The 13,374-nt window shown below is 61.2% G+C and overlaps 1 gene segment (V, D, J or C); it reads right to left on the reverse strand.

Moving 5' to 3' along the window:
* Positions 1-134: 134 nt before the first annotated feature.
* The window catches only part of LOC308497940 (immunoglobulin heavy constant mu-like), a 97,093-nt gene continuing 83,853 nt past the window's right edge, over positions 135-13,374 (reverse strand). The window contains exons 3-9 of the C gene segment in view: positions 11,597-11,661; positions 3,656-3,973; positions 3,241-3,579; positions 2,714-3,031; positions 2,279-2,611; positions 501-616; positions 135-387 (exon numbers count right to left, since the gene is read on the reverse strand).

Raw genomic sequence — 13,374 nt, forward strand, 5'->3', positions numbered from 1 at the left:
CCGCTCACCCCCAGGCCTGTGCAGACCGGACCACCCTCTCCCACGTGCCCTTCTGAGTCAGGCTCACCTGTCGAGATGCCTGCACAACACATAACAAGTGTGGTTTAGGGAAAGAAACCTCGAAGAAGCAGTTTCACAAGATAAAATATACATGTTTATTTCAGGGTGACAAGCGTGGACGTTGCAAGGCGCTGTGGGGCAGGGTCCATGGCTGCGGGCCGTGTGCACAGAAGCCTGCTTCTTAGAGCGGAAGCTGCAGGGCAGCACGGGGAGGTTTGAGGACAAGTGGACCCGCCATGCATGCCGGGGCCCTGGACTCAAGGTGGCAGGCGCCCCTCTTGGTTCCATCTCCTTGGTCTCCACCTTTGTCTCGGTGGGTCACTTCACCTGCAAGCAACAGAGACAGCATGAGCCGCTCTTCCTGGCTGGGAACGGCGGTGGGGGTGGAGGCACCCAGGCCTGCGCCACCCGCTCTGCCCGCCCACCGCCCGCCGGTCTACCTTGAACAGGGTGACCGTCGTGCTGTAGAAGAGACTGAGGAGGAAGAGCACGATGAAGGTGGAGGCCGTGGTATTCAGGTTTTCGAAGCCCTCCTCCTCGGCGCTCACCTCCCCCTCTGCAGGGGACACAGCACAGGGCTCAGTTCCCACACACCAGCAGAGCCCCCAGGCCACCCACGTTCCCAGCCCCCGGGCCCTGGCTGTGCTGCCCACCAGGAGGGCTGGGAGGGGAGGGGCAGCAGAGTGCCTAGACTGCGACGTGGGGGGGGAAGTGCCTGGGCTCCGTCTGGAAGGGTCTCAGCCAGGCATGAGCTGCGCCCCCAACAGTCGGGCAGAGGCCAGCAGGGCCAAGCCTGAGCAGGGGGACCCTGTACCTGTCCTAGCAGCCCTGGGGTGCAGAGAGCATGACAGCAGCGCAGAGATAGGGGTGGTTGAGGCCTGGCCTGGGACTGGAGGTGGGGACCCCAGAGGAGTGGTCTCAGAGTCCTGGACTCTTCTAGAGGACGTTTAGCCAGGGCCACTTGGGGCTCACAGGCTGGGATTGGGCCTCTTGTCACCTGTGGCTGGAGCTGGCAGATGTCTGGGGCCCCCATCTTGCCTCCTCAGTGGGACTCTCACTCTCTTTCTCCTTCTGGGAATGGTGGGAACGTGTGAGGGGCCGTGTGGGGCCCTGGCTGGCTCGTCTGCCCCACTGGGACTCATGGCTCAGGAACTGAGGGGTCAGACCCACAGCTGAGGCCCCAGGGAGAGTGATGTGGAATGGACAGGCTGACCCATTCACTGGGTCTGCAGCCCCTGCACAGAGGGGCCCTTGAGTGTGTCTGGAACTCAGGCCCCCCAAGGGCCAGGAGTATGGGTTGTCTAGGAGGGGCCAAGGGGCAGTACTGAGAGTGGAGCCCCCACTCGGGCCCGGCCCTCTCCCTACTGCAGGCCGTCCCCTTTCTCGCCTTCTCCAGGGCTGGCAGTGTGCAGGGGCAACTCCCTGCCTCCAGGGAGTAGAAAGGGCCGGGCTCCAGCCCTTTCTGCTCACAGGTGGGTGCTGGGGCCTGCGGCTTCCATCAGGGCCTGGACAAGGGCCGGGTTTGGCCCTCGGAGCCCTTTGTCCTGGGCTAGGCTGGTGGCCTGGTCAGAGTGCAGGCTGGGCCCATGGCTGCACCCCAAGCTGGCAGAACAAGCAGTGCCTGGGCAGCTGAGTGACAGGGTGTGCAAGGGCTGGCGTCCCTGTGCGTGACTGTGCCCATGGGTGTGCCTGCATGTGTGCATGTATCCGTGTGCATGTGTGTGCATGTGCATATGTGTCTGTGTGCCCATGTCCGTCCCATGTGTCCCTGTGTGTACATGTCCGTGTCATGTGTGCAGCACATCCGTGTGCCTGTGTGGCTGTGGCAGCAGCTAGAGGAGCGGTGAGCATAGGTGCTGTGTGCCGTGAGAATTCTGCAAGGGCCTGGGGGCTGCCGGCGGGGGGTGGGGGGTCTGCGGGGGCAGCACAGCCGTGGCCCCAGGTGGGGGGTCTGCGGGGGCAGCACAGCCGTGGCCCCAGCAAGAGCATTGCTCAGTCAGGATCAGGACCAGCATCTTTGAAACGAATCTTTTTATTTCTAATTTTTATAGAATGCAACATCTCAGCCGGTGGACACGGTCAGTTTGCATGTGAGCACACACAGTGACAGGTCAGCCAGAGACTCTGGGCAGCACCCTGGGGGGGAGGCCCGGTGGTCAGGGGCAGGTGCTGGCTGTGTCAGACATGATCAGGGACACGTTGTACAGGGTGGGTTTACCAGTGGACTTGTCCGTGGTCCTCTCTGTCACTGCGTGGGGCAGGGCCTCGTGGCCCACGACGCAGGTGTAGGGCTCCCCAGCGCTCCAGCTCTCCTCACTCACGGTCAGGATGCTGTGGACGAAGTAGGTGTCCGGGGTTTGGGGCTCGGGCATCGGGGCGCTGGTCACGTACGTGTCAGGGGACAGAGGCTGCCCCCTCTGCATCCACTGCACAAACACGTCCGGGGGTGAGAAGCCCTTCACCAGGCAGGTGATGGAGGCCGATTCCCGCAGGCTCAGCTGCTCCCGGGTTGGTGGCATCACGTACACGGAGGGCATGTGCTTGATGACATCTGTGGGAGGAGAGACAGCGGTGAGCTCGGGGCAGGGGCACAGGCCCTGTTGGGCCTGCCCTGGGCATCCCCAGACCCCGAGGCCGGCAGAGCAGGGCCCACCTTTGCGCTTGGAGATGGTATCCTTCAGTGGTGAGGGCAGGTCCGTGTGGGTCACTGTGCAGGTGAACTTGTCGTAAGAGTCCCAGTCCTCCACGCACACGGTGGCTTCTCCGGTGACACTGAAGGTGGCGTTGGGGTGGCTCTCGGGAAAGCTCATGTCGGTTTTCAGAACCTCACCATTCTGGCGGGTCCAGGAGATGTTCAGCTTGTCGTAGTTGGCCAGGTTTGTGACCAGGCAGGACAGCTTGGCCATCTTGGTCAGGAAGATGCCGGAGAAGGACGGGGGGATGGTGAAGACAGAGATGCCACTGGAGGTACCTGGACATAGGAGAGGGGGTTTCAGTGGCCCCGGGGACCTGAAACCAGGCGACACTGTCCACTTTGCTGAGCCCAGGGTCTCGCTGGAGGGGGTGCCAGGCCCCCTCCTGACAGGTGGCCCCCAGCTGCCCTTGGCTTCTCCAGGAAGCTAAGGCTGGGGGAGCAGCTGGCCCTGAATGGACACCTCTGCGCTGGGGGTCCCCACTCACTGGAGCTGCACGTGGAGGACACGTTCTTCTCGAAGCTCAGCCCGTTGTGCTCCACGCGGCAAGTGAACGTGTTCTGGCTCACCCAGCTGTTTTCGGTGATGGTCAGACTGCTGGTGACCTTGAATGTCAGGGTTCCGGGCCCTTTGGGTTCTGCCTCCACCTTGTCTGTGGTGACGCCAGACTCCACCCGCTTTCCGTCCTGGAGCCAGGACACGGAGATCTGCCTGGGGCTGAAGCCGGTGGCCTGGCAGATGAGCTTGGACGTGCGTGGGCTGTTGCTGGAGAAGGAGTCGCGGGATGGGACGAAGACGCTCACGGTCGGGGACACCTCTTCCGTCACTGCAGTGAGAGGACACATGTCAGCCGGGCCTGCCCCGCCCCCGGCCGCTGGGCTGAGGGCTGGGCCGCACCTCACCTGGGATGGGCACTTTCACGTTCCTGTTGCCGTTCTCGTGCTTGACATTGCACACCACGTACTCATCTGTGCCCTCGAGGACCTCAGCGGACGGCAGCAACACCTGAGAGGTGGCCACGTACTTGCCCTCTCTCAGGACCGATGGAAAACTCTTTGTGACCTGGGTGGAGATCTCGGTGCTGTTCTTGTAGCCCCAGGAGAATTTCACGTTGTCGGGCAGGAAATTGCGGGCCAGGCAGCCCACGGCCATGAAGCTCGTCGTGGACGGGGAACTCTCACAGGACACGAGGGGGAAGAGGTCTGGGGCCGACGCGCTCACTGAGGACCGAGAGGGGACAAAGAGAAGGGGTGAGGAGCTGTCTTCCCATGCTCTGTCCGTCAGGGGTCAGGCCAGCTCTGCGGGCTCTCTTGACCCCACATTGGCCCGCGACTGCCCCTCCAGGTCCTGGCCAGACGGGTCAACAGCGTGGCAGGTTGCTGTGCTGAGGCCAGGGTCCTGGTACAAGGCGGCAGGGGGTGTCGGGGGTGCTGCTGCAGGAGCCCAGCTCTCAACAGGGAGATGGGGGGTGCTTCCTTTTGGAGCTGGCAGGTCTGGCCCTCCCTCCCCAGCACTGCTGTCTCTGCATCCAGGGGCACTCGTGCCCAGCTCCCAGCTCTGGATGGCCCAGGCCCAGGCCCGGGCCAGCTCTGCCTTCCCTGTAACGCTCAGCCCCACCACAGTGACAGCTCCAGGCAGCTGCCAGAGAGGACAGGAGCCCCTGCCAGCCCAGCCTTCACTGCCCCGGGCTCAGCCACACTGGAGCCCACCACTGTGTTTCTGGGTCTGAGGGAGGGTGTGTGTGTGATGAGACAGCCAGATACGGACTCAGCTCACTGAACACAGCCAGGTCACGGAGGTCAGCTCTTTGTTGACCAGCACAGTCCTGCATGGCCAGCTTAGACCAATGAGCCCCACATGGCCCAGCCAGGGAAATCCAGCCGAAAGGATCATCAGTCACCTGAGACAAGCAGCTCAGCCCACTGTGGTTAAGCCAGCTTGGATACCCAGCCCACCTCAGCTCTTGCCAGTTCAGTTCAGTCCAGTTCAGCTCAGCTCAGCTCACCGAGCCCAGCTCAGCTCACCCAGCTCAGCTCAGCTCACCCAGCCCAGCTCAGCTCACCCAGCTCAGCTCAGCTCACCCAGCCCAGCTCAGCTCACCCAGCTCAGCTCACCCAGCTCAGGTCAGCTCAGCCCAGCTCAGCTCAGCTCAGCTCACCCAGCCCAGCTCAGGTCAGCTCAGCTCAGCTCAGCCCAGCCCAGCTCAGCTCAGCTCACCCAGCCCAGCTCAGCTCAGCCCAGCTCAGGTCAGCTCAGCTCAGCTCAGCCCAGCTCAGCTCACCCAGCTCAGCTCAGCTCGGCTCAGCTCAGCTCAGCTCAGCTCACCCAGCCCAGCTCAGGTCAGCTCAGCCCAGCTCAGCTCAGCTCACCCAGCCCAGCTCAGGTCAGCTCAGCTCAGCTCACCCAGCTCAGCTCAGCTCACCCAGCTCAGCTCAGCTCAGCCCAGCTCAGCTCACCCAGCCCAGCTCAGGTCAGCTCAGCTCAGCTCAGCTCAGCTCACCCAGCTCAGCTCAGCTCACCCAGCTCGGCTCACCCAGCCCAGCCCGGCTCAGCTCAGCTCAGCTCACCCAGCCCAGCTCAGGTCAGTTCAGCTCAACTCAGCTCAGCTCAGCTCAGCTCAGCTCACCCAGCCCAGATCAGCTCACCCAGCTTGGCTCACACAGCCCAGCCCAGCCCGGCTCAGCTCAGCTCACCAAGCCCAGCCCGGCTCAGCTCACCCAGCTCGGCTCACCCAGCTCAGCTCAGCTCAGCTCAGCTCAGCTCACTCAGCTCAGCTCAGATCAGCTCACCCAGCTCAGCTCAGCTCAGCTCAGCTCAGCTCACCCAGCTCAGCTCAGCTCAGCTCAGCTCAGCTCACCCAGCTCAGCTCAGCTCAGCTCACCCAGCTCAGCTCAGCTCAGCTCAGCTCAGCTCACCTAGCTCAGCTCAGCTCAGCTCGGCTCAGCTCACCCAGCTCAGCTAAGCTCAGCTCAGCTCAGCTCAGCTCAGCTCAGCTCAGCTCACCCAGCTCAGCTCAGCTCAGCTCAGCTCAGCTCACCCAGCTCAGCTAAGCTCAGCTCAGCTCAGCTCACCCAGCTCAGCTCAGCTCAGCTCACCCAGCTCAGCTCAGCTCAGCTCAGCTCAGCTCACCTAGCTCAGCTCAGCTCAGCTCGGCTCAGCTCACCCAGCTCAGCTAAGCTCAGCTCAGCTCACCCAGCTCAGCTAAGCTCAGCTCAGCTCACCCAGCTCAGCTCACCCAGCTCAGCTCACCCAGCTCAGCTCAGCTCAGCTCAGCTCAGCTCGGCTCAGCTCACCCAGCCCAGCCCAGCTCAGCTCACCCAGCTCAGCTCAGCTCAGCTCACCTAGCTCAGCTCAGCTCAGCTCGGCTCAGCTCACCCAGCTCAGCTCAGCTCAGCTCAGCTCAGCTCAGCTCACCCAGCTCAGCTCACCCAGCTCAGCTCAGCTCAGCTCAGCTCGGCTCAGCTCACCCAGCCCAGCCCGGCTCAGCTCAGCTCAGCTCAGCTCACCCAGCTCAGCTCACCCAGCTCAGCTCAGCTCAGCTCAGCTCAGCTCAGCTCAGCTCAGCTCAGCTCACCCAGCTCAGCTCACCCAGCTCAGCCCAACCCGGCTCAGCTCAGCTCAGCTCAGCTCACCCAGCCCAGCCCGGCTCAGCTCAGCTCAGCTCACCCAGCTCAGCTCATCCAGCTCAGCTCAGCTCAGCTCAGCTCAGCTCACCCAGCTCAGCTCAGCTCAGCTCACCCAGCTCAGCTCAGCTCAGCTCAGCCCAGCTCAGTTCAGCTCACCCAGCTCAGCCCAGCCCGGCTCAGCTCAGCTCAGCTCAGCTCACCCAGCCCAGCCCGGCTCAGCTCAGCTCAGCTCACCCAGCTCAGCTCACCCAGCTCAGCTCAGCTCAGCTCGGCTCAGCTCACCCAGCCCAGCCCAGCTCGGCTCAGCTCACCCAGCCCAGCCCGGCTCAGCTCAGTTCACCCAGCTCAGCTCAGCTCAACTCAGCTCAGCTCACCCAGCTCAGCTCACCCAGCTCAGCTCAGCTCAGCTCAGCTCAGCTCACCCAGCTCGGCTCACCCAGCTCAGCTCAGCTCAGCTCAGCTCACCCAGCTCAGCTCAGCTCAGCTCGGCTCAGCTCACCCAGCTCAGCTCAGCTCAGCTCGGCTCAGCTCACCCAGCCCAGCCCAGCTCGGCTCAGCTCACCCAGCCCAGCCCGGCTCAGCTCAGCTCACCCAGCTCAGCTCAGCTCAACTCAGCTCAGCTCACCCAGCTCAGCTCACCCAGCTCAGCTCAGCTCAGCTCAGCTCAGCTCAGCTCAGCTCAGCTCACCCAGCTCAGGTCAGCTCAGCTCAGCTCAGCTCAGCTCAGCTCAGCTCACCCAGCTCGGCTCACCCAGCTCAGCTCAGCTCAGCTCAGCTCAGCCCAGCTCAGCTCAGCTCACCCAGCTCAGCCCAGCCCGGCTCAGCTCAGCTCAGCTCAGCTCACCCAGCCCAGCCCGGCTCAGCTCAGCTCAGCTCACCCAGCTCAGCTCAGCTCAACTCAGCTCAGCTCACCCAGCTCAGCTCACCCAGCTCAGCTCAGCTCAGCTCAGCTCAGCTCACCCAGCTCGGCTCACCCAGCTCAGCTCAACTCAGCTCAGCTCACCCAGCTCGGCTCACCCAGCTCAGCTCAACTCAGCTCAGCTCACCCAGCTCGGCTCACCCAGCTCAGCTCAGCTCAGCTCAGCTCAGCTCAGCTCACCCAGCTCAGCTCAGCTCAGCTCACCCAGTTCAGCTCAGCTCAGCTCAGCTCAGCTCAGCTCAGCTCACCCAGCTCAGCTCACCCAGCTCAGCTCAGCTCAGCTCGGCTCAGCTCACCCAGCCCAGCCCGGCTCAGCTCAGCTCAGCTCAGCTCACCCAGCTCAGCTCACCCAGCTCAGCTCAGCTCAGCTCAGCTCACCCAGCTCGGCTCACCCAGCTCAGTTCAGCTCAGCTCAGCTCACTCAGCTCAGCTCAGCTCAGCTCACCCAGCTCAGCTCACCCAGCTCAGCTCACCCAGCTCAGCTCAGCTCAGCTCACCCAGCTCAGTTCACCCAGCTCAGCTCAGCTCAGCTCAGCTCAGCTCACCCAGCTCAGCTCACCCAGCTCAGCTCAGCTCAGCTCACCCAGCTCAGCTCAGCTCAGCTCAGCTCACCCAGCTCAGCTCAGCCCAGCTCAGCTCAGCTCAGCTCACCCAGCCCAGCTCAGCCCAGCTCAGCCCAGCTCAGCTCACCCAGCTCAGCTCAGCTCAGCTCAGCTCAGCTTACTCAGCTCAGTTCAGCTCGGCTCAGCTCGGCTCAGCTCACCCAGCTCAGCTCACCCAGCTCAGCTCACCCAGCTCAGCTCAGCTCAGCTCAGCCCAGCTCAGCTCAGCTCAGCTCACCCAGCTCAGCTCAGCTCAGCTCAGCCCAGCTCAGCTCAGCTCAGCTCACCCAGCCCAGCTCAGCCCAGCTCAGCCCAGCTCAGCTCACCCAGCTCAGCCCAGCTCAGCTCAGCTCAGCTCAGCTCACTCAGCTCAGTTCAGCTCGGCTCAGCTCAGCTCAGCTCAGCTCACCCAGCCCAGCCCGGCTCAGCTCAGCTCAGCTCACCCAGCTCAGCTCACCCAGCTCAGCTCACCCAGCTCAGCTCACCCAGCTCAGCTCAGCTCAGCTCACCCAGCCCAGCCCGGCTCAGCTCAGCTCAGCTCACCCAGCTCAGCTCAGCTCAGCTCAGCTCAGCTCACCCAGCTCAGCTCAGCTCAGCTCACCCAGCTCAGCACAGCCAGCTCAGCTCAGCTCAGCTCAGCTCACTCAGCCCAGCCCAGCCCGGCTCAGCTCAGCTCAGCTCACCCAGCTCAGCTCACCCAGCTCAGCTCAGCTCTGCTCACCCAACTCAGCCCATTTCAAACTGGTTTCGTCTAGTTCAGCTTAGTCCTGCTTTGGGCAGCCCAGTACATCCCTGAAAGCCCAGTAGTTCTGGTCAAGAGGAGTCAGAGCAAGAGACCTGCTCAATTCAGCTGAAGCCATGTTACCCAGGAATGCCTCACAGCTGGGCTCGGTCCAGGCGCAGTCCCTTGCCGGGCCCTCTCCTGCCTTTCCCCACTGGACACCCCAGTCCCCGGCCCCAGCCGGCTTTTGGTTCCCAGGCAGCATCAATCACTACCATCCTTCAGCTAGCTGGTCACAACACTTCTGGGCAACTTTAAATCATTAAAACCTCTTGCAAGAATTGGGGCGTTTGCCTAAGGACAAGTGCATGCTGGCTCAGGAGAGATCCGGTCCTCCCGCGGGGCCTCCCTCCCCTTCCCGGGCACACGGCCTCTCCCATGTTCCTCCCCGAGTCTACCACCGTCAGCCTCTGACTCTAACTGCTTTCCCTCGAGAGAAAAGTCATCACTAGAAACGGCCAGAAAGTGTATGTGTCTGCAGTCGCCACTTAGAAGTCTGCTCTTTGGCCAAAGCTCTTTAAAAGGCGCGGGCTACATCCAAAGCATGACAACCACCTGGAGTCAAAGCCACATTTACGAGGAGAACCAAGTGTGGCCGCCTGAGCCCGACATCATGAGCCATCTAACCAGGAGCTGGGCACCCCTGCTCCCAATGCTCCCTCAGGAAAGTGACATGGGACTGACCCAGACAACGGCCACTCGAGGGACTCACATAAACCAGCCCCTCTGCCTTCGCTGGGCGATCAGTCACCCGCGAGTCCCCTTCAAGTGGAAGCAGAAACATCCGAAAAGTGCCTGTGCAGCATGTTAGGTGGCATGGGCCGTACGTCTTACCACCTCAGCGCCGTGACTCGCAAGTCCTGTGGGGTCTTTGTTATGGAGCAAGTCCTCCAAAGCCATTACGCCCAGGGCTAGAGGGCTGGCCTGGCGGCAGAGGCCGCGGCTGCACGTCCCCAGCCAGGGGGACGGCGGGACAGGGTCCCCTCAGATCCTCAGCGGCCCTGCAGACCCGGTGTCCTCGCGGCCCGCTGAGCTGCGCCTTCTGACTAGAGACCTGGCTGGGTTCCCTCCTAATCCACTGAGTAGCATGTTTCACTGAAATAATTTGGACAACTACACAGATTACACCCAAAATTAGTCCTTAAATGAATACTTGAAAGGTGGTCTTGAAAAATACTGAGACCACGGCAACTTTATCAGAACATCAAACTGTTTCTTCATCACGAAGAAAAGAAAATCGGTGCCTTTAAAAACTGTGAAGTTATTGTCAGCACAGCGTGGGGTCCAGAACCACTTGGAGAAGAATGACCATTTCAAGGGTAACTAATTAAAGTTACATAAATGCATTGATAAATGGTCCCTATGACTTTAATTTCTTAAACACCTGACTTTGAAAATGATTATAAATGAGAGCTTGGTAAACTGAAACTGAAGAGTTAAACCCAAATAGTTAAAAAAGGAACCTTCTGGTTTCTGTGGGCACCTTTGCCCAGGTGTTGTTTTGCTCAGTGGGACACTTTCAGATTTGTGAGCTGCGCAAAAGCCCCTGAAACCACCTCTTCATAACCGTAGACCATCAACTTGTTTTCTTGCTCCCAAAATAGACTCCCACTTCCTGCCACCAGCTGCAGGGGTGCAGCCCAGCGTCTCCTCTGTGTCCCTCAATGAATCTAAAAAACACGCTTAACTTATTTTTGTGAAAAGTCCGCCCTGACTTGGGGCCAACAGTCCCGAGTCGCCATTTCTTCGCCAAATTTGCACCACTGTCAACTAAAGAAAGACATGATTTCTATTTAAATAATAAGATTAAAAAATTGAATATACTTGAAAATCTCTCACATTTTAAAGTCACAATTTCCTTCACTGCTTTCCTCAAGAGCCACTTTCAAGACATGCTGTCCTTCAACATCCAGCAAGCCCGCCTCCTAAGAGGAATGCACCATTTTCTCTTGGAAGCTGCCTCTGGGCACTGAGCTCGCTGGCCCCTGCACCCACTGTCACCGACACCAGGGCCACACGTCCCTCCAAACCCAGCCAGTACAGAAGTCACTCACAGTGCTGTCCTCAGCTTCCTCAAACAGTGCCAGGTGGCCTTCTCATCGATACCGGGGCCCCAACAGCCAACATCTCCGCCACAGCCCCACCGGCCCTGGGTGTGGGGTCCTGGCCTCTCACCCCAACGTGGCCCTCAAGCCGACAGCCCCTCTCCCAGGGGCTCAGTGATTGTCTGGGACATGGGGCATTATTCCAATTTCCCAAAGGTGTCAATAAATCAAGAGGCTCTGAGTCCATGAGTCCTAGCCAGCCTGCCTGGGCCCCCAGGGACACATCCCAAGGGCCAGCCACTGATGCCCAGAAAATCCCACAAAAGGAGCAGAAAATAAAGGCCCAGGAGGGGCCATTCTTACCTGAGGAGACGGTGACCAGGGTCCCCTGGCCCCAGTAGTCCATACCGTAGTAATCACAATGGTCCAACATCCATCCTCACCCCGCAAAAACCGGGGGCCGGCCCGGCATCACCCCTCTCCAGGTGGCACATGAAAGCTGACCACCCAAGTCACTGGTGTCCGAGGGGTCCTGGACCCCTTTGCTGGTGGTCCCCGACTGCCCAGAGACCCCACATCCGGCCTGGCCCCTCAGAAAGCAGACCCCTGGCTGCTTGGGCCCTCTGACCACCACCCTGGACTGCAACTCAGTCTACCCCAGACGGCCGAGTCCTGCTGCCCTGGGAATCCAGAGCCACCAAAAGAGCCACGGTCCCCACTCTGCGGCCATCTTTGGGGAGGGGAGGTCGGTCTCCAGCCCCACTCACGAGCCCCTCTCCCTGGCTCCCTTTCCTGATCTCCAAAATGCCTCGCCATCTCTGACACCTGAACCTCGCAAGTACAGTTAGAGTGGAGAGGGGTGAGACTCACCTGAGGAGACGGTGACCAGGGTCCCCTGGCCCCAGTATTCAAACCAGCACATTGTGACAATTATGCTGGGACCCTAGGCAAGAACTGTGCCTGGCTAAGTCCTCAGTCCACCTCAAAACGCGCCCGGTGAGGGCAGAGGGGACCAGGGGACCCAGGGGCCAAGGGTGGCCGAGACCCCTGGCTGCGAGCCCAGAAGGGAAGGGGGTCTGCATCTCCCGTCCTCATCTGTGACAGCCGCAGTCCCATCCCGGTCCCTTTCCTGAGCCCCCCAGGCTGGCTCCAGTCCTTCTAGACCTGAGACCCAGACTCCCTCATTTCCCCCAAAATGCAGCAAAAACTCCCAGAGAAAGAGAGGAGAGAAGGGTTGTGAGGACTCACCTGAGGAGACGGTGACCAGGGTCCCCTGGCCCCAGTAGTCAAAGTAGTCACATTGCCACGGGTCCCGCTAGGCAGTGTACAAAAACCCAGCCCCCCCTGGCCACCGCCCGGCCACCACAGCAAACCCTGTCTCCTCAGGTGTCCGTGACCCAGACGTGCAGTCCACCCCACCCACACCGGCCAGAGCAAAGGCCCCGGCCCAGAAAGGCTGAGAAAGGCTGGCCACCGAGTGGAGAACCAACCACCTCAGCAGCGGCCCCTGGGGACGCCCAAGGGCCCACGTAGACCCTGGAACCTGGAAATTGCTGTCCCAGCCCCACGACAGGGAGGCAGAAAGGAAGCCGTCTTACCTGGGGAGACGGTGACCAGGGTGCCCTGGCCCCAGGGATCAAAAGCATCACACAAGGACACAGTCCCTGGTCCCTCTCAGACATGAACCCGCCTGGGCCTGAGCCCACAGCACACAGCTCGTGTCCCTGCCCATGGCCACAGATCTTGGGAGGAAGCAGGGGACACTCACCTGGGGAGACGGTGACTGGGGTCCCCTGGCCCCAGTGCTCTAAGTACCAGTAGCACAGCACCCCCCCTGCTTGCTTCTCCCTTACAAAAATGCACCCTGCTCCTGTCCCTCACCTGAGACCAAACACAGCCCCGGGCTCAGCACGCCTGAGTCCCACTGCCCCCAGGTCAGACACCAGAGCAGAGGGCAGACTCACCTGAGGACACAGTGACCAGGCTGCCCTGGCCCCAGTGCTCCAAGCACGAATCGGCACAGTGAGCAGCCCACGCTCAGGCCTCAGAACCCTGCAGCCAGGGTCCCCTGGGGCCCCGGGGCCGGGAAGTCTGCCCTTTGCTGGAACACAGCCCCGCCCCGTCTCCCAGGTGCCTCCTGCCCTCAGTGCCCAGCCTGGCTGTGGACATCCTTCCTGACGACTGACTTGCTTTGGTCTCACAAAGTCATGTCTCCCTGCTCACCCCTCCCGACCCCTGACTGGGCTGCCATCCACGTCACCCCTCCCCCGTCCCTCAGCCTGGAACTGGTCCCCGTCACAGGCTCCTATGGGACCCCCTTGTGCATCTGACTGTGAGCCCTGGAGGATGGTCCCCGGCTGCCCTGGGGTCGCTGGCCAGGTTTTTGTACAGTTGTCAATCACTGTGGTTCCAGTTAGCACTGTGGTTTCCAGCTCAGCCAAAACCCGGGGGTTGGAGTGGGGAGAGGTGGGTAGGGCTGAGCGCCCCGCTGAGGGACAGGGGCAGGTCAGCCTCAGAGCACAAAGGGACCCAAACACCCCGTGCCTTTTCCTTGTCTTCAGAAATAAGCACATTCAAGGCCCTGCCTGCAGACCCTCTCACATCCCCTGCATTTGAATTGTGTTCTCAGCTGCAGAAAATGCCTGAGG

The sequence above is a fragment of the Rhinolophus hipposideros genome (genome assembly GCF_964194185.1).
Source record: "Rhinolophus hipposideros genome assembly, chromosome: 5".
Lineage (NCBI taxonomy): Eukaryota > Metazoa > Chordata > Mammalia > Chiroptera > Rhinolophidae > Rhinolophus > Rhinolophus hipposideros.